This window comes from Lonchura striata, chromosome 4 (genome assembly GCF_050655825.1).
Source record: "Lonchura striata isolate lonStrDom1 chromosome 4, ASM5065582v1, whole genome shotgun sequence".
In the NCBI taxonomy this organism is placed as follows: domain Eukaryota; kingdom Metazoa; phylum Chordata; class Aves; order Passeriformes; family Estrildidae; genus Lonchura; species Lonchura striata.
In genome coordinates, this window is record NC_140706.1 from 50,642,849 (window position 1) to 50,662,966 (window position 20,118).

Consider the following 20,118-nt stretch of genomic DNA (forward strand, 5'->3'; position numbering starts at 1 on the left):
AATGTCTTAATTATATTTCCTCTTTTCACATACCTTTTTGTTTGACCATCTTGGAATAGGTTCTTCCTCTCTTTTGACCACTCTATCCTTCCTTAAAATAATCTCTCTTTTTTTGTCTCCAACTCTGGTTTTTTAACTCTCCCCCTGCCAGTTATTGTTTATCTCTGTATTGTGGAAAGAGTCAAGCCGTCTCTTTATTTTGCTCCTATTTTCCATAGTTACCTTCCTATTTATGAAAAGACAGTCTCTACTTCTGCCTCTCTGCCTTAGGTTGTAGTTACTATCCACAATCTGGAGACCCAAAGAGAGGTGTTTCCTAATGGAAACAGTGGTAGGAGCTGGTGGATCTGTGTGGCACCCACTATGCCAGCTGAACTACTGTGGGGATGGATGTATTGAATTACACTGTCAAATTGCTACAGCAGGCTCAGCTGACAAAGACTTCATAATTCAGAAGTTCTTCTAAACATTATCTGCTGTAATGAGTGTTGCTGGTCTTGATGTTTTCTCTTAGACTAGCCCTGGGATACACTTTGGCATCGGCAGCTCTCATGTGGGTATCTGCCTGGTATAAATGGGTTTGCTGTGCTTGCATGGGCAAGCAAGCTGAAATAAGAATAAGTCTTTTAAGAAAATGAAAAGAAAGGCCCCTATGTTTTTGATGTTGCTCTTTCCTCATCTCCTCCCTAAGTGTTGTTTTTCATTTTTCCAGGACTTGGAAATTATTTTCATGGGGAAACATGATTTGTATCTTCTGGGGGACTGCAGAGTCTCAGGGCTTGTAGAGCGGAACAGTGGAAGTGTTCTCCAGTGCTAGTTTTTTATTTTGCCCTGTTTTTTCATGTCCTCACATAATCATGAGCCTGTATTACAGATACTGGCAAGCTCTACTGTTGAGAGCTGGGTTATCTTTGATCTCTTCTCTGGGAAGTGTACCAGGAATATAGGCAAGGATGGGGTATGAGGCAGTGCTGATGCTTGCTGGGCAGGCGACCTGGCTGGGCTGTAGAGTAGGCAAGCAGGTTGGAGAGTGAGGGTCCATACACAGGATATCAGTCTCTCTCTCCAGTCTGCATCCTGTTTTCTGCTTGGCTGCACTCACTGCCTTCCTACTGTCCCTCTGGGAATTGCCCTCTTATTACCACAATTACAATCTGTACACATTTCATTAAACTAATATCGCTTCGCGCAGACTTTCTCCACCAAAGTGCACAGCTGGAGGCCCATTTCTTTTCTCAGCTTAAACACTTTGACAGGTTAAGAAAGCTATTATGGCTGAATAACAGGTGTTGCAAAACAATGTGCATTTGATGTTTAAATGAGAGAGCTTCTTTATTGACTGCCTTTATTGCAGCAAAGACTCTCCTTTTTCAAGATGACTGGATTTTTATTGGTTTTACTGCTTTTTAAAGTGTATTCTGTTGTTTCAGAATAGGTCCAGAGTGACTGTCTGCCGTTATTTGTTATTCTGATGTCTTTTGTTATTTGCACATATTTGCTGCCTTATCCAGGTGTGGGATACTGGTGCTAACTAGAAAAATTTTATTTTGTCTCTGTCTAACGCCAGTCCTAAGTGCTTCTTGTTCTGGGGCAGCTCCCAATGGAGCTATAAGCCATTCTGCACCATTATTTTGCTTATTATTTCTAACCAGACTTGATTCACGTCCCACCTATTGCATATAGCACCACCTAAATACATACATACATACATATATATATATATATATATATATATATATGTAAAATATGCACAGTAGTTTATATGTTTAAGTTAAAGTTGGGTTTTAACTTAATCTCCTTGCAGAGATTTTCAGAATGTTGTGGAAGACTTGGGCATACAGTGGCCCAAGTAAATCCCATTTGTTTGGGATTGTTATTACTCTGTGATGCTGTGCAACATGATTAATAGAGTGTGTTCACAGATAATCTAAGCATAGCATGGCCCTGAAAAAGGAGTGTGTGAGAATCAGGTATTCAATGCAATATGGTGTTAATTAAACACAATCAATATTTTGTAACTGAAAGAAATACCAAAATGATAAAAAAGAGGCGGGAAAGTAATATTTTTAATGTTGGCATTAAAAATAGAAGTACTCTCTTAGAAAAATAAATTCCTTCCTAAGTAATATCACCATCTTCCTCTCTATGCCTCCCACCTGGTACTTGGGCTGAATTTTAGTAAAGCTTTCTGCAAAGCAGGAGGGGTGTTTTCTTTCCTACTCTCACAAGTAGATTTTGCCTAATGCAAGCAGTTTGAAGAAGGTTCAGGACAGAAGAAAATATAACTATGCGTAACAGTAGAGTAAGAACATCATGGCTCTGGTGTCATCTTTCTTTTCTGTCCTGCTAAATATTTTGTACTCCAAAATTATAAAAGAATAAATGAATAATATGACATTTTAGCAGCCAAAAGTTCAGAGGAGATTAAGTCTTGTATTGAAGACAAAATCTGTTCAAGTCAGCTTCATTAATATGAAATCTTTACCCTGCCTGTAACTCCTGCCACAAATCAGGCACTGATGCAAAGTCCGGCAGACTGAGAAGGGAGAGAAAGTGTCTGTTTTGAGGGAGCCACAGGCAGTACTGGGGAAATCTCACGGGAGGTCTTGCTGGCTGGGCTTATTACACCATTTGTTCTTGCATGACTGATGTGAATGCCACATGAATTATGTGCAACACCAAACTGAAAGTAGAAGGAAAATTGTGTGCAGATGAAGAAGAAGGTGGGAAGGCAACTAGCTTTCGCCACCACCATATATTTTTTCCAGTAGGCAATAAATTAATTCTGTGAGCCTCAGGAAAATTACTTATTATTTTTATTACTTATTATATAATTACTTAATAGAGGGATTAGCCATTTCTCATTATTATGTTGATATTTGGTATATTTAAATTTCTCACAGTGCTGAAAAAAAGTAAAATGCCAATTGCCACATATGTATTTTTTCCATAAATGACACTGTCCATAACTGCAGAAGTCTGTCAGGATGTTGTCAAGAGAAAATTGTGCTGTTGCTTGTGTCACCTCTTTTATTCTCCCGTGTTTCAAAAGTCATCCTGTGAATATTAAGTTGCTGTTGCCAGCCTGCATGTTCAAAAGCTTGTATCTCAATGCATGTGTAGTTGTCTTCAGTACACCTAACATATAACCCAGTCCTTACAGTGCAGTGTATGTTAACAAAAAGGAAAATCTTTGGATATCTAGTGGAATTGTGCTCCATTTAGAGTAACTGAACACATTACAGCTTATCTACATAATGATATTAGTGAGTCTTGGGTGTGTTTTTTCTCCTCTTACTTGTAACAAAACCAAAACAATTTTTTTCTCTAAGCTAAAGTCATATTTACAGTTTAGCTATTCTTACCTTCTGAAAATACAACCTCCTTCTGCAGTTGTTGGTTGTTCTTTCCATTCATTCTGTATTTGACAGGGCAAGAGTTGGGATCGAGGCACAGTCAGGAGGCCAGTGAGTTTCCAACTACTTACTCTCTCACCTTGCTTGGTTTGTACAGTGTAACTTCAAGATAATCGGGGGGGGGGGGGCAGAGGAAAAGGACATGGCTCTTCAAAGGAGGGATGTCTGGATTCATGTGAGAAGGAGAACTGGATGGAGAGGAAACGGTGAGAGTGGAGAAGGTGCCTGTAGAATGATGGAGACAGCACTGTAAAGGAGAGATGGCAGTGTTTTGTCTGTGTGATTGCATTGCACACAGCTAAGAGAAACAAGGGCAGAGTGACCAAAAATTAGGAGACAGGCTCTGACTATGGAAAAGGGCAAAGAAATAGAATTAAAGTAGCATGTAATAAATAATAATTAAAAAAAAATAGGGAGGGGAAGCATATTTTTATCTATATAGGGAAAAAAGGAAAGACTGAAGGAGAGGAATAGAATAAATTGGATGAAGGTAATGAATTACAAAAAGAATGTTGTTACTCTGCTTTCATTTGCATTTATTTCTCTCATGACTGACTGGAAAGAATGAATTACAGTAGAAGAGGTGATTAGAATGGTAGAAACAAAATGTGGATAAGAAAACCTATATACTATAAAAGTACTTGTAACAAAATAAAAAGGATCAAAGTGTCTCAGGAGGAGGTTGGAGAAGAGGTAACAGTGGAAGGGAAAGAAATAGTAATTCCCAACTTGTGAAAAGTCTTTGTTTGATTTTTTTTTTTTTTTTTTAATACTTATGGCACTCATTTCCTCCAACTTCTCCCTTTCCCCAACAGGTTTTGGACATTTCTTGATCACTAGTGATTTTTCTCTTCAAAACACTTTCCAATTTGGATTACAGCCACCTGCACTTTAAAGATGTATCCAGCAACTTCCAGGAGGTCTGGAAATTGCTCTTTCTGTGGTCACGCATGTAACAGCACCTTTTCTGTTGTTTACACACACTTATTCCCTTTTTTACATGCCATGTCTCTAACCACGTCACTCATTAGGTGCCTTTTGGCTCTAGCTGTTTCCTGTGAGAAAGCAAATTGTGGTCAGGCCATGCACACCTGCACCCCTGACTCTTTAAAGTGCTGTTCCCATGAGTTAGCTGCACCTGTGGGGGCACACAGGTACTGCCCCGGTGTTTGGTTTGGTTTGTTTTCTGCCCTAGAATGTGCCCTCGGTGATTTGGGAAGTTCTAGGGGCAGGTTGCTTCTCTTGTGGCTGACAGGATAGCAGGAGTGTGAGGGCAGCTGGGCTTCAGGCTACGAGCAGTTGATGCAGGCAGGGGTGGGTGCAATGAATCTGCCAGAGCTCACCTCTAGGTCAGGGGTGGCTCCGTGTGCTGGAAAAGTCTCTCTTCCAACCCGTCCTTTCAAAGAAAGACTCAGCAGTCTTCTGTTGTCTGGTCTCAAGGTAGTTTATTGCATGTTATCTAAAAGATTGTCTTGAGCTGCTGCGGTCTGCTCAGCTGCTCAGGCAGAGGCACACACACCCCTGACATCCTCTCTGACTCCCGACTGCTTCTTCTCTCCCCCCACCCAGGGCTGGTGCTCTTTTATATGATACATTATGTGTTAAATGTTTATAGTTTTTCCCCAATGCCTATTGCCTATATTAAATGATGCCTTTCTACTCTAAACCAATCTATGAGTGCCAACATCACCAAGAACGTGGACGTAAGGAAGAAAGGGAGGACAGGGCAGGCCCAAATCCCTCCATCTTAAAACCTCTGACCCCCATGTACAAGACCTAAAACCCCCCTGGCCAGCACTCAAAAATTCTTCCCTCTACTTTGTGACTACTTCTACTCTAATATCTAAACTTTTGTGACTTCTTGTTCTTCCTGCAAGGTTGGTAAATCGTTCCATGGTTCAAATCCAAAATCACAGCTGTTTCCAGCTGCCTGCCAGGGTCTCAAATGCTCCTGACCTGGACCCAGAACATCCAAAAATGTCTGAGGGACATTTTGAGTTCTGACATGAATCAAGGAACATTTCTGTGCCAGGGGCCAGCGCTCCAGAATTTGCTCCACTTGTACCTACGAGCAGCACCAGGCTATTAGTGGGTACGGGGAGAGGTAAGCTCCAGGTAACACACACACACAGGGGATGAAGCTGTGTTTTTGAGCTGGCCTGGTTGATTTGACAGCATGTAGTGTCATGTCTCCAGGCTGATGCATAAGTTGTTAAAAGTAGCAACAACCACATGCAGGTGGCATGACTCTGAACTCTGTATCCTTGTATAAATAAGGTGCACAGCTAATGTATTGGAAAGAAGAATCAGACCTTGAACTCACAGAGCTGAGAAAAGAAAATCCATTGATTCATCAATGGGAATTTTTGTGTCAGCACTCCATTATAGGTGTCCCCAGAAGCACTGTTTTTTGTCATTAGAATTCTGTCCAAAACAAGGATATGCTGATAGCCTCAGTTGCTACCATGTAGGAATTAAATGTCTTGGGATCTTTCATAATCATTCCAGTCAAGGCTTGGAAAAAAATCGTTTTTCATAAAAAGAATCTCCTATGGGCCTTCAACCTTAATAAGCTTGTTTATGGAATTATAAATTCATAAGCACCATAAAATTATAATGGAAAATCAGGAAAAAATACTGCTTAAAACTGTTTCTCACCTCCTTTGCAAATTTTTCCTAAAAAAGAGAGAAAACATGATTCTGTGGGTCTTTGATAGGTTTGTAGATCCCACATATATGCTGTAGGCACAGAAGGGGATAACTGAGGGGCAGAGAAGTGAATACTGACTGAGAAATTTGGTAAAGGGCTTATATGTTATTTACACTCTAATTTCAAAGACAGTTTAGTAGCAGTTGTGTACATTTGGGGACACTGATGCTTAAAATAGCTTCTTAAATTGCAGAAGATCAAGTACTGTGGAACACGTGTTTCTCAAATCAGGCTGTAAAATCTTTAATGGTGAATGAAATGTATCAATATAATGTGCTGACATGTTTAGTTTAATTTCTTAGAACATACTTATTATGCAGATGTTTCTTGCTGGTAGTATAAGGGTACGTACAGGCGTGTCTCGGTGTACAAGCAAAATCCAACTTCAGGGGTTTTTTGGAGCTGATCTTGGGCATATTGCCTTTTTTGTTTTACATGGGGCTTGCTGCTCAGAAGCTTTAAGGGAAGACTCTCTTAGACCACAGGTAGTTTGTGTAAGTTTAGAAAATTCCTGCTCGAAAGCCTTTAAATTAAGCATGCTGGGAAATGAACAATACTCAGAACTGTAGTCACTGACTCTGATCTTCCTTTGTGAATCTCCATCCCAGCAGTGCATAGTGATTCTTTTGGATTCATTATTGTCTTTTTCCTCTGTCTGATTTAAAAATGTGCATTATCCCACATACTAAGCACCCTTCCGGGTTAAAAGAGAATTGCTACTGACAGAACACAAGAAAAAGTATTTTAAGCTTCAGGTAATGGTTCTAAAGAAGTTCTGGAGAATGGAAATTCTTTAAATAGTCTAAAATATTCACTGAGATAGAATTTAGGATTTTGGCTGTGGATGATTGTCAGGAAGAAATAAAAGTACTATAAAAGTCACCTGCTTTTCTTAACACTGACATTTATGAAAGGACAAATGAGCTTTGTCACGAAAGTACAGAACTGTTCTCAAGTTTTTGGTTCTTCTACAAACTTCCAATAGAACTTTATAAATGGCTTTAATCTATTATTTTCCTCCTTTATTAATCTCCTTGCTTCTGTTATCACACTAAAGTGGAGAAAATGTCATTCCTATTTCACTTGCACACCTCTTTTGAGCTACAAACTTTTTAAATGGGCATTTTCCTCCAATTTGTTGATGTGGTCCTTGTGGACTAGATATGAGTTGGATTTTTGGCAATGAAACAGTGATAAAATATTTGCTCAGGTTTGTTCAGTTAAACAGACCAATGACATCATCTGAACACCACCAAATGCCAAAACATGGCACTTCAAAAAAGGAATATATTAGAAGAATCTGCAGTTTTAATACAAGTTTAATTAAAAATAGAAGGGCCTATACATTAAAAAATGTGGAAAACACCAAGCTCTGCCTTTTATTATAGTGAGACTGAACACCAGTCATGGTAAATTGTACATGATAAATTTGTCAGGAAATTAAAACACTGAATAGTGGGGATCAAAGTGCTATCAAAAAGAATCTTCTGTCCAGTGGGAACATTGGCACTAGTGAAAGGATGCCTGTGATGTTATATAATTTTAATTGGACTGTGTCATGACAGACTGACCAGATGCCAAAGAAAAAAGCCTAGGAAAAAGTAATATAAAAGGAAGGCAAGGTAATTACTTCATTTATATATCTTCCTATTTCCTTTAAACTAGCTGACAGTTTTAAATCACTTTGAAATGTTTTCTGTTCTAGATGTGGTTGTTTGGGGTTTTTTGTGTGTTTTTTTTTTCTTTTGGTTTTGTTTTCAGCATCTTTTATGATCAGTACAGGGTTCTCTGATGAGGAGCTGGGTAGTAGTGGACAATGAGTGCAGTGCTCCCACTGAAGAGGAGGTAGGAAAGGCCTGCTGTAGGATTTCCCTACAAAATCTCCTGTTAAAACTTCAGTGTCATGGGCAACTGTGCAAAGGGATACACAAAATATTGACGCAAAGACTTGAGTTAAAATCCCCTTGTGAAATCACAGAATTAAGCCAACAGAACAACCCCTTTTGTAATGGTTTCTGGGCTCTGATTGTCTTCAGTGCACTGACAGGGGACCTGGGGTGTAAGCAGCAGCCTCAGCTGTTATTTCAAATCTGCACGATGAACCCTCTCGGGCTGAGTCCCAGACCTCAAGGACTAGGCAGCTAAGCCCAACCTAATCTTATAGAAATGTTGTGAGAAAAATTTTCAGAGCTCTTCCTGGCTTTTTCTATTCCCATGACAAAACTACAAACAACTTTCACCTTGTTTCTGTTTTATGGGCTGTTCAGCCAACTTAGAGATGAAACCCAAAATCTAACTGGCACATCAAATATGAGTTCAGAACAGATTTTCTCCTCTTCTGCTTTGTGTGAGCTTGCATCTCTCCTGATGCACATCATTTGGTCAGAAACTGCATAAGAACAAAGAAAAGCAATTTTGTTATCTTCTGATTTCACAGAGTGTAAACTAATATCTCCAGCAAAAAGCTGTGTCTATGGTGTACTCTGAATATAATCACTTTATCAAATGCTCTGCACTGCAAAGTGCTGCAGCTCATATCCTGTTCACCAAAATGTACTCCTGTAGATTCAAAAATTTGTGCTTAATTGTTTGTTATGTTGGCTCAGGATCAAGTTTTGTATCTTTAGGATGAGCATAATTTATTTAAAAAGGAGCTCTGCTTTATCAGTTATTGGTGAGTGTTGTCTGTCATTTCTAGTGAGGGGACTTAGTTCTGTTCCAGGTTAGGGGAGTGAACGTGTGCATTACTGTATTGGGAGGTTGTTGAACTAAAATAATTTTTAAAAACTGACCAAATCTAGGCTGTCAATAAATAAATGTAATTTGGTATAAAGAAAGTTTCTACCATATGAACTCTTTTCCAAAATAAAATATGTCATTTTGGTAGTCATGATATTTTTCATTGATGCCTTTATTTTGAGCCTTGACATTTGGCAAAAATAATTTGAGTCACTTAAAGCATCATAAAGTAATTCAAACAAGGAAAGTCAAACAGCAGCAGCAATAATAATAAAGCTTATTTTATTGATAGAAACTAATTAAAAAATTTATAGATTCACAGATACACTTCTCTATTGATTAGTACCACACCTTTTTTGAAAGAACATGAAGTAAATTTGACAATATGGCTCTAGGGCTTGAAAATATATCTGTAACAGGGTCAGCTTCCTCCTATATGCGTTATTTAGAAAAAAATCAGTGCTAAAGACAAGGGAAAATAAATTTAAAGGAAATTTGGACTCCTGCAGATCGTGGTGTGGCCTGAGGTGGGGGGATGCACCACAACAAACAGAGAGCAGAGATAGGAGGTGTGGGAGTCTACTGTCCTGTACTCTGGCAAAATGGATCTTTGTCTGTAAGAGAATATCTAGTCTTTCTCATCAAGCCCCCACTGCTTGGGAGTATATTCTCTTGGCTCTTTATAAGTTTCCTTTGGTGAGGGTGCCATCACCTTTGAGATCACTTGTGTCTCACAGTCAAACTCTGTATGATTATATAGATATGTATACCTATGTATATACACTCGTGTACCTATTTTAGTTTTTCAAAGTTGCATAAGGGGCTCTTTCCCCCTTATACTATTTTCTCTCTGCTAGATTCTAACATTAATCTTTGAATTTGTGACAATCCTGCCCATTCTGTGCTGCTAGACATGTTTGGTGAAGAAATAACTCCTTGAACATTGGCACTGTTGACTGTTCTGTTGCACTTCCCAGGATGTACTCTGTGGTCTGATCTCTTCAAAAATTTGTGAGGAAAGAACAACAAATCTAGCAGTTGGCCCAGTGGGAATCTGGAGAATCTGGAAGAGTTTATAGGGTGCCTATGCTCACCTATAGCCACTCCACATTTGTCTGTGGGTTGTGGGTTGCTGTGGGCAAGCACTCCAGATATGGCCCAATGCTTTGTACTTGCACTAAATTAATCTAATTATGAATTACCCAGGCTTAATTTCACAAACTCTTTTAGAACCAAAAAAGTATCTCTTCCACTTATTATATAACACTGCAAAAACCATCCTTAGAATCATTCAGTGGAATGGAAAAAGCAAACCAGAGCTGCACAGCAGCATTTGCTCATGGTGAAGCAGGTGCAGAGGGTGAAGTGTTCCCTGCCTCCCCCTCAAACAGCACTTGGCAGATTGCCCTCAGTGGCCATGAGCCCTCTGCCACAGCAATTATTTTAAAATGATTGTTTCTCTCAGACCAAGTACTGTGGCACCCTTGTTGGTGCCACAGTCAATTAAAAGGACACAGCTGAGGCTCTCAGGGGGCCTGCAGTGCCCAGTCTGATCTCATCACTCAGGAGAGTGGCCACGGGCGCTGGCTCTGCTGCCAGGTGGCCCAAGCGTGTTGTGTTGCCCATCCCAGGGTGGCTCGGTGGATGATGTCTGTGCCAGGGCAGCGTATGGCAGCGAGGGGTGCCTGTGCTGGGGCTGGCAGGTGGCTGGAGTGTGGGGCTCAGCCCGGGCGTGGCTGGGGTAGCGGTGAGCTCTGGTCGCCGCGATGGGCGCACAGATGTCACTTTCCACACCACTGGTCACAGCACGTGACAGACACCCAGCACTGCTGCACAGCCAGGTGCACCTTTAGGAGCAGGGGAAACAGCCTGTCTGAAACTGGTCCTTCTGCAGAAAACTATGTGCTGGGGATGATGCACTTGTGGACTTACAGGGAATGAGCCATCGACTTCTCTGCTTATTGTTTCTCATTTCTTGCCTTGGATTTGGTTGTTTTGTTTTGTTGGGTTTTTTCCCCACACCAATTAGATCCCACTTGTTCAAAACTCACCTCAGAAAGTGGCCATGTGAGCCAAAATGCCTCCTGCTGATACTCACAGTGGGCTAACACTGGTGAGCTGAGCTCTCTCCTGTGATTATTTTTTCATAGTGGGGTAGAAATGTTGAAAGCAAATGGTTAACATCATGCCAAGTTAGGGGCAATGATGATGTCTTAGATGGGGTGAACATGACTGTTATTTTAGAAATTAGTTTGTCAACAAATTGGAATTCAGACCAGAAGTAAATACATGAGTAATTCTTTAAAAGTTTTTCATGAGATGTGAGAGGAAAAAACTGATAGAAAACATTCACAGAATTGTTGATAAGAAGTAGATTCTTAGTTTCTTAAGCTTTAAAAAGTTGAAAATTTGGTTTGGATGTGAATTTTTGACTATATCTCAAGTTATTGGGTTGAATGGTACGAGTGCCATGACATGTATTACTATTACATGGAAGATTCATTGAATTATCTCAGGAAAATCTTGCTTGAGAAGTTTGGATTTTTTTTCAAAACTACAAAAAAAAAAAAAAAAATCCACCACAAAAAAACCCCAAAAACAAAAACCCAAGCCAAAATTAAAAAAACCAAACCAACCCAAACAAGAAAAAAATCAAAACCCAAAAACTCCATAAGTGTAAAAATAAAACAAAAAAAAGCACTGCTTTCTGAATTTATCATAAATAAATGGCCATTTCCAGAATAGAGATGTAATTTTTCTTTCTTTTATTTTTTTTGTGTAACCCTTGATTTACAGTGGTATTTGTGGTGATGTTGGAAAGGTAAAATGAGCACTGCAATTTATTACTAAATGGCAACTGAGATTTAGGTTGTATTTCAGATGTCTAATCCGAGTCAGTAACTTGTCAATATTAAAACTGTTGGTAGAGCTGATCATTGTGCCTATCAAAAGTGCATATTTTATTGTCTTTACCTCACTTTTGAATACTCTTAGCTTTGATTGTCATCCTATAAAATTGATATCTACAAAGGAAAAATATTATGTAAGCATTTTTAAAAAACTATGCAGTACCAGGAAAGCCACATAAAATAAATGTCCATGAAGGGACAATTCTTCTGGATTAAGGCAGTGTTCAGCAGGATTTATTGTGTTCATTAAAAAATTATTTTTAATTAAATGAACTTGCAATTTCCCATATATATAGAGTGTAGAATTAGAGTGGTGATATATTGTGGATGTGACAGCCTGGTGTGACAGCAAGAAAACTAGATAAGTTTTACCAGAATTGGCTTGTGAGATTTTAGGGAGTTGAAGATAAACAATGATAGCTTGTTATTATAAAGAACCTGTGGGTGTTTTTCTATTTTTCTCAAAGATTGTTTATAAGAAAGGCATTTTGTTAATTAGCCAATCAGGTGAAATGTATTGATTAATTGACTAATCTGGTCTGTCTGTATCAGAAGAGTGTATAAAAGAGAGAATTTTGAAGTAAACTGAGATGCTGTGCAAACCAGCCTTCTGGTGAGTCTGGGCCTTTCGTACTCAACAGTGACAATACATTTTTAGAATTAACTTTTGTTGGGAAATTTTATAACATAATGTATGATGAACTATTCTTCAACAGAAAAATGCAGAAAATTCAGCTTGCTTGGATATACCATGATAAGAATTTTTTCAATGTTTTGTAACATGAAAACATAAGGCACTTACTAGTAAATAATAAAAAAAAAAAAATTTAAAGGGACCATGACCCCAGCAGAGCTGCTACAGGAAAAGCATCTTTGGCCCCAGTCATTAAAAATAAGGAATTCCAGGCTAGCATAGAAATGTATGTATGTTTGAATCACTTTGTGCTCCTGAAACATTGTTGCTATCTCTGTAGATATTATTGCTGTCTCCTAGAACTTACTGCATTTCAAATGAGGTTGTTTTTTTTCTCTCAACTGGTAAAAATGAGCAGTCCTAGAAGGAAGAATATGAAAACAAATTCTTCTTTGGGCAAAAAAAAACCAAGAACAGTTATAGTGTGCTGAAGTTCTGTTTGGGTAACTTATGAATAAGTCAGTTGCACAGGAAAATATTTCACTGGAAGTGGTGATGATACAATACAACACTGAGTCAAAATGAGAGCTTTGGTTTGGCTGCCGTTATAGTATTTTTTAAACAGGATAATCTTTAATAGTGTGGCATTATTCACATTGTATTCTTCCATACTATCCAGTTCAAAAGATTTTTGACACTACATCATCTGACAGGGATGATGCAGAGCATTTCTGTTGGTGCCTTATCAAGGCTGACCTAAAACAGAGGCTGGACAGAGTTAAAGAATAAAGTAGGTGTTTATTAAAAGGTCTCAATGGATTCACCTTGGGCAGCACAAGAGCCCAGCCAGGGCTGCACCCAAGATGAACCAAAGTGGTCACAAAATGGACAACTGGTCATGAGGTCTCTCTCATATAAGTTCTGGTCCATTAGCATATTGGAGTTAATTGTCCACTTACAGCTTTATCTTATGAAGTCCCATTCTTCTTGTTTTTCTCTCTTCAGTCCAGTGTTGTTTATGCTCTTGGGCCTGACATTTGGATGGTTGTCCTGGGTTCCAAGCTAGGAAAGGAATTATTTTTGTCTAGCTACTCTGTGAAGGGAGCTTACCATCCTTTAATGTGAAGCTCAGAACTACACACCTAAAGCAGTACAGAACCTGAAAAAAAAAAAAGCTAAAACCTAAGGCATCAGTGTTATAAAATTGACAGTGCATTTCACTTAAGGACATTTTTCATTATGAATACCCTGAGTTCCACAATGTGGTATTACCATCACTGTGGAAACCATTGGCTGCTCTGCTTACTTTTATGAGGAGCAGACAGACTTCCCTCTTGGGCAACATGACTGCAAATATGGAAAAAGAATCCAAACAAAACATCCCCAAAGTCCAACATTTCTTTTCAGTGATTCTAATTTGGGAATGGGCATAAGCACACTTCCTATTTTAACTGGTGGTAGTTGTGTTGGTTGCCTGTAATGGCTGCTTCTCCAGTATTTGCTGAAATGATTCAGAAGTGCAAACCCAAATACTAGAGTCAGCCATCCTTGGCTTGTCTTTGAGACTGTGGAACCTGAAGCTCTGTGACTTATATATCTTCCTGTTTGTAGGATTGTGTTATTTGGGAGAAAACCAGGGGTAGCCAAAATGTATCCTAGGACCAAAAAGTCCAGTCTTAAGTGATATTGAATCTTTGCAACTTCCAGCAGAATCTGTAGTGCCTTCTCCAGTGTATTCACCATTTAACTGCATCAGGCAGCAGATGTGGGTGTATTTGCTGATGTCTGCAATGAGAACTTGTTCTTGGATGATGGCCACAAGGCTGCAGACTCTGCTGTCTGCCTGCCCTCTGCAAAGAAATCCCCTGTATTGGTCAGCAGTAAAAGAAAAACAAATGGCAGGCTTCCAAAGTACTGAAGTAATAAGGCAACCTACTAATACAAGTGAGTGCAATACAGATGCTTTTTTATCTCTCTGGGAAATGTCAAGATGCTAGTTTCAGTCTTTTAGTGCTCAAAGTGTTGAAGAAAATTGCAGCTTCAGTTTTCTCTCCATTCTTTACAAACTCATGTGCTTCTCTCCACCTCCTGACACGACACTCCTCCATCCACATACACGATTCCCATTCCACCTCTCCCATTTACACGTCATTCAGTGCTCTATTTGAACCCATCACACAGCTAATAAGAAGACTATTAAAAAAAATATATGTAGAGCAGAGTCATTTTAGATATCCCACACTACCTCAGAGTATATGAATTTTTCATGCATTTTCAAAGTTTTCTTCTCAGCTGTCAAGATGAGTTATATGGGTTTGTTGTACTCCCAGCTGTAGCTAGGGGAGTGGTAGGTGAGTAGCTCTGGTTAATAATCTGTGTTGTTGTCTTAGATTGAAGACAAATTCACAAAAGATCTTGATACTCTTTTTCCAGATGAGAGAGTTGAATGTTACACAGTGAAAAGCACAGCCTATATTGCAATGATTCCACCACTGAAATTCCAAGGAGATTCTTCCCACCAGTTCAACACATGAAAGAATTGTGAAATAGAAAAGTACAGTGGCATTTCCTGCTTCTGAGGAGGTGAGTGTCAAGTAATAGCTCCCCCACAAAGAGAGAATATTAATATATAATGTAAAAAATAGTGTGTAGTAGTCAGATGGAGTGCACTAAGGAGAATTTTGGCTTTTTTTTGTTCTCTGTTTTTATGGAGAAAGTAATTATTTAAATAGTGGTAGCATGTTAAAAACTCACCACAGACGTTGGTAGAATTTGATAGCACACAGAAGAGGAGAGCATGCAGAATGCTCTATCACTGCAATATACATTACTAGAACAGACTGGCAAATGGAAAATTGATATTCTGACAGTTTCATACCCAGAAATAAGAAACAGTGTATTTGACCCCTTGCTATCTTGTCTGTGGGAATGAGGCATTCCAGGCACAAAACTCAGTACTTTCAGTAGCTGTATGATAGATAACCTATAGCTGATTTTCTCCTTATGTGGGCAAACTCAAAGGTGCCAATTCCTGGAGCAATGTAGCCATGCACACCCCTGAGCAAACACTGCAGGAAGCAAAGGGAGTACAAAGTACCAAAGGCAGATTACTGTGAGCACAGCAAATACAGTGCTGTTTCTAGTCAAGACATAAATATTCAGGAAGTGGCAGAAATTATCAATATGGATGACTGGAAAACTACGGGAGGCAATGAAGACCAGGAGAAATACAGCTGAGATGTTTACAATCTTAAAAAAAAAAAAGGTTTGACAAAAAAACATTCCACTGAGAGTTAATATTTCATTTCTAAGAAATCCCTTAGGATAAATTAGAAGTGTTAGCTCTGAAAGAGAAAGTATAGGAGGCAAAAGAAAAAATACAAGGAAGTTATCAAAAAAAACTGAGATCAAAAGTGAAAGAAAAATTACATAGAATGTAAATATGAATAATAAATGTCTATACAAATATAAATTATAAGAAGCAAGAGGTTGAGAGAGACTGCGGGCACTGCATGGGTCATAAGACCATAAGGAAACTTTCCACAGAAGACATGATATTTATGTGAAACAATGACATCTTAGAGCCAATATTCACTAGGCTGATTGGCAAGGAGGCTTGGAGGCTTTGTGCTTTGAATTATAAACATGATTTTATTTTTGACATGATCTGGCTGTCTTATCCTTGGAGGTGTTCAAAGCCATGCTGGATGGGGCCCTGAACAGCGTGGCCTAGTGAAAGTCATCCCTGCCTATGGCAGGGTGGTTGGAATTCCATGATTTTTAAGGTCCCTTCCAACCCAAACTATTCTGTGACTCTATGATTTTATGTGGCTTGCTGGGTTGCTGGGACAATAACCTCTTTCACACAGCTTTACATGTTCAAGTATCAGTTGATGAAAACAGAGGACATCATGGAACTTGCTGAAAGACTTTTGTCTTCTTCTTGCTTCTAAGTAGAAAAAGTAATGAGCAAAACTCCACTTCTGGAAAAGCCTTTGCTCCAGGAGGATTTAAAAGCCTGGCAGAGAATGGGGTAAGGGTATTATAATTTTAATTCAAATGCATAATTTAGGACTAGTTGGGTTTTGTTTTGGTGTTTTCTTGTTAATTTTAAAAACAGTTTTGGAGCCTGGCTTCAGGAATACTGGATCTGTGGAGCACTGGCTTTGAAAATAGAGATTTGATAGAGTGCTTATATCAAAAGTTTTCAGTACTTGCAATGTTTCTTCTACAGCCATAGTAGCCCAGGACTACAGATGTCTTCCTATTAATCCTATAGGACAGATAAAACTTTAGTAAATCTTCTGGAAATGTCAACTGGATCTCAAGATATGAAAAGAGAGTGAAAGCAAATAAAATTGTAAAATTGAGATGACTTTTAAATATGATCCAAGTCTACAAACCTTGGATCAGGATACAGAAAGCTGAAGGTAGAAACTTAAATATTTAAGCTGGTGATTTCAGCACTGAAGTTCACTAAATTTCAGATTTGTGTTCCACAAGTACAACATCCAGAAGCTAATTAGACTTGCTAGTTGCAAAGCATTAAAGTAAATGAAGCTATATTATTAAAGTACTTCAATATAAATACAGAAGTCAACTTCTAGGCAAATGTAATATCAGACTTCTGTAGAATGTGATTTAATCTAAATATGCTCACTTAGTCCTAACAGTTTCTCTTTAATCCCTGAAGCTTTGACCCTCCTGTGTGACACACTGCTGAATTTGCTATAGAATCTGAACTCTTGAAAACCTTAGAGAGATATTGGCCAAGTAGGTAATTTAACTGCCAGCATTGCAAGATAATGTGGACCTGCTGAGTATAATAGATTATCTGCTGTTTCAAGACAAACAAGATTTCTTTTAGCTTAAGTGGTGATACCAGAGTTTAAATAGAAAGTGGCTTTTTTTTCCCTATTTATTTTCTTTGCAGTGTGTGTGTGTGTTTATGCATAGGAATAGGAAAAGGGAAATTCCTCAAGATGTGATCAGTTGTGAATTCAGCATGATGTAATGCTTTTAGCTGGAAAAGAACTACAGGATAAATGAGAAAATGGCATATACGCACATGTAACCTTTGAATTAGGAAAGATTCAAGCCACTAATTAAAATAAAGTTGGGGAAAAGCTGGACAGATTCAGGGAGTCAATGCAGGTTAATGAAAAGAAGGTCATGCTTCACATATCCAATTAACTTCTCTGAGAAGGAGAGGTGGTCTAAGTGGGACTTGACAGGGGTAAAGAAAAAGATGTAAAATGTTATGATTTCAGGAAGGCTTTGTGACACAGTACCACCAAAAAGGCAAGTGAGTTTCATTAGCCAGTAGGGGATTGATGGTGGAATTAGTCACTGGATAGAAAGGGGCTTGGAGCTTGGATCACGATGAGCAGCAAACTGCTGTTCACTGGTTACCAAGAAGTGATGAATGAGCCACTGCAGAACTGGTGTCCAGACTGGGTCAGCTTTAAGCACAAGGGAGGACTCGAAGCAGAGCAGAAAATGAAGCATTAACACTTGTAGTAAACAACAATCTTGTTCTAGACAATTGTCATCAGTGTGCAAAAGAGATCTGGCTAGAATTTAATTAAAATGTAGTTTCCTTTTCTAACATATTAAATTATAACCTAATGGAAATTTTATGTTAAAAAATGAGAGAAAAATATTAAAAAAATATTTTATTTTAATTGCTTCAAGCTACAAGTCCTGCTGCATCTGAAAGTTGTGTTAAAACAAGATAACAGAGTTGCTGGAATATTAGAGGTTTTCAGGCCCAATGCACAATAGGTGCTAATGATTATGTACCTTTAAATATTGAGAGCAGACTTAAAAGTTTTCACAGCACATGGATTCCTGAGCTCCAGGAAATACTGAATAACTGAAAAACATGAAGTGTGAAACAGAGTCATTGCTTTATTTTGAGATTCCCTTGGAGTGTGTGGAGACACAGCATTATGCTTGTTGTTGGACATTGTTTTTTACTTTAGGGAAGGTATGAGGTGTTTCTGTCTGCATGGGTTAGTGCTGACCCCTTCTTTGGTAAAAATAAAGGATATTGAAAAATATGGTGCAGAGTAGTGTTCCTCTAAAAGATTACATATGTTGTCAGCTATGGTGCATTGGAAAATCTGTGTGAGACAAGAATTTTGTGCTGGATGCCTATGTTCAACTGCTGGCTTTCTTTCCTGGTGCTGTAGCTTTCTGTAGAAGTTGTATCCTGGACAGGCAACAGGCCCAAGACTTTTATCTGTTTACCCTGTTGTGATATTGATATTATGCTGCCAGTAACACATACAAATTAGGATGAGACTTTTCTAAGCATTTATATTTGATTTATCTGTGCTCCTTGCTGAAAGTCAATGGTAAAATTCTCTTTGTCTTCAATTGGACAAAAGGATTTCTAAAAATTCAGCACTAATGGCTTTTTTCTTACCTTTGGTGGTATGCGTAGATGCAAAATCTGTTGATTTATTTCAGTGATAGTTATCCATAAATAATCAAGGGCAAAATTGGCTCCAAAACCTATAGAAGTGATACCATGGGTCTGTGGGAATTAGAAACCTCAGTCTGATATTCTTCTCACCACTGCAGGGGAATGGAAATGACAATAAATAAAATAAAAGATGTACAATTTGTGAGTTGAGGTATAGACAGTGTAATAGGACAATAGAAAGGGAAATAAATACTAATAACAAGAAAAACAACAACTATAAAAGAATTAGAATATAGAAAGCAAGTGATGCACAATGAAATTATTCATAACCCACCAATAGATGTCCAGTCAGTTCCTGAGCAGTGCTCCTCAGGAATCTTTCTTCCTACTTTATATACTGAGCAAGGCACGATATGGTATGGAATATCCTTTTGATCAGTTTGGGTCAGTTATCCAGGTTGTGTCTCCTTCCCAGCATCATGTGCCCTCCCTGACTTTCTCTCTGGAGGGAAGCATGAGAAGCTGAAGAGTCCTTAATCACTGCTTAGCAATAACCACAACATCAGTGTGCTACACACCTCGTTGCCTCTCATCCCAAATACAAACCACTCTATACCACTATCAATAAGCGTATTAACTTTATCCTGCCTGAAACCAGGAAACAGGGGTGTATTTCTGCACTCTGTGCTGTTGTGAAAGCTGCAATCCTAAATGAAACTCTTCAGCCTAGTAAAGTTTTCTTTTCCTTTTTGCAGAGTAATAACATTCTAGTGAAATGTGCTTGGCTTGGCACATTAGTATGGATCTTTGTATAGCCACAGAAGACTGTTTTTAGGCTTTGCAAAGTACTTAAGGTGAATATGTCTTCTACTGTGGTATAAGCTGACCTTCAGTATATCCTCTCAGTTTGAGAAACTTCTGTTGTGTCTTAATTGACTTGTGCTCTGGAGCTGTGAGAAAATTAAATAAAAGAAAACATTCTCTTCAGAAAAGGTGTCTTGTCTTGTCATGGCTTGGTTGAAGAATTTCCAGATGTAGTGAAGTCCTAGATCCTGTTACCAGCAGGCATCTTACAGTGTCTGAAACCAAAACCTGAAGCACTTTAATTGAACCCTACAGAGACCAGCAGCTTCTGTTTCTCAGTTCAGTGACAACATCTCTTTTCTTAAGTGATGTTTTCCCATTCAGTAATCTAGTAATTATTAGGCTAGTTGTTATCTCTCTTTTTGTTTCCTTTCCCCCCTCGTTCCTGAGTGCTCTGTTTTCTCATTCAGATCAGT

General features: G+C 38.7%; 1 long non-coding RNA gene across 1 annotated transcript in view; it reads left to right on the plus strand.

Moving 5' to 3' along the window:
* LOC146767637 (uncharacterized) overlaps positions 1–19,830 on the plus strand; it is a 71,185-nt gene extending 51,355 nt beyond the window's left edge. Inside the window, exon 6 of the long non-coding RNA XR_014955184.1 lies at positions 14,842–19,830. This is a non-coding gene — a long non-coding RNA (uncharacterized LOC146767637). The remainder of the gene's footprint in view (positions 1–14,841) is intronic.
* The last annotated feature ends 288 nt before the right edge of the window (positions 19,831–20,118 follow it).